This window comes from Plectropomus leopardus, chromosome 13 (genome assembly GCF_026936395.1).
Source record: "Plectropomus leopardus strain MGB_pleo_1.0 chromosome 13, ASM2693639v1, whole genome shotgun sequence".
Lineage (NCBI taxonomy): Eukaryota > Metazoa > Chordata > Actinopteri > Perciformes > Serranidae > Plectropomus > Plectropomus leopardus.
The window spans coordinates 10,634,241-10,635,077 of NC_142188.1; positions in this window are offsets into that span (position 1 = coordinate 10,634,241).

Here is an 837-nt window from a genome sequence, read left to right on the forward strand (position 1 = left end):
TCTGCCTCTTGAAGGAAAACTAAATCACTTTAGTACCCCTTTAACATAACCCAAATATCTAAAAGTGCATATCTAGCAGGACAGCTCTGTTACTTCTCTTACTCAGTGTTGCACTCAGTCAAAAAAAGGAGATTGCGGAGGTGTAATCCAGCCCTGGGCTGCAAAGTCATATCAATGTATGTTGTTTATTACAATTAGTTCTTCCAAAGACTGTTGCTAGTAAGACAGCTCGATTCTGCAAAATCGTGCCTTCGTCCAAAAATGTGAACATGGAATGACATTACATTCACATTCTCTATACAAAACTGAATTAAACCACAAACTGGATAGGATAAAAAAAAACTGGATATTGTTAAGACTGTAATTATCAGCAACCAAATCAGAAAAACATGTCAGTCTCCTGCTCGTTATTCTGAGTCAAATATCACCAACAAAACTTTGGAAAAAAGTCTTGAGAGTCACAATTGCTGGCAGTTGCATCAAAAATAACATCCAGAATCACTGATATAATTGATTTCAGACAATTTAAAAAAGGATATAGAGTTTATATGATTTCTCTTGCTAACAAATAGCTCTAAATACTGCAGAAGTAGCTATTTAAGGCGATTTCTGCCGACATTGCGTGAACGCAGCATCAGACACATTACCATTTGAACCAGAAGGCCACACTGACGGGCTTTTATGGACGGGGCTTTTTTTCATTGGTGCAACGCTGAAGAGTGCCAGCTTTTATTTTGAAGGCAAAATGAAATCCAAGACCTTTTTTAGGTTTTAAAGATGTGCGGTATACTGATGGCAGAAGACTGCACCAAAAATAGAGAAAAGATGACCATCTCA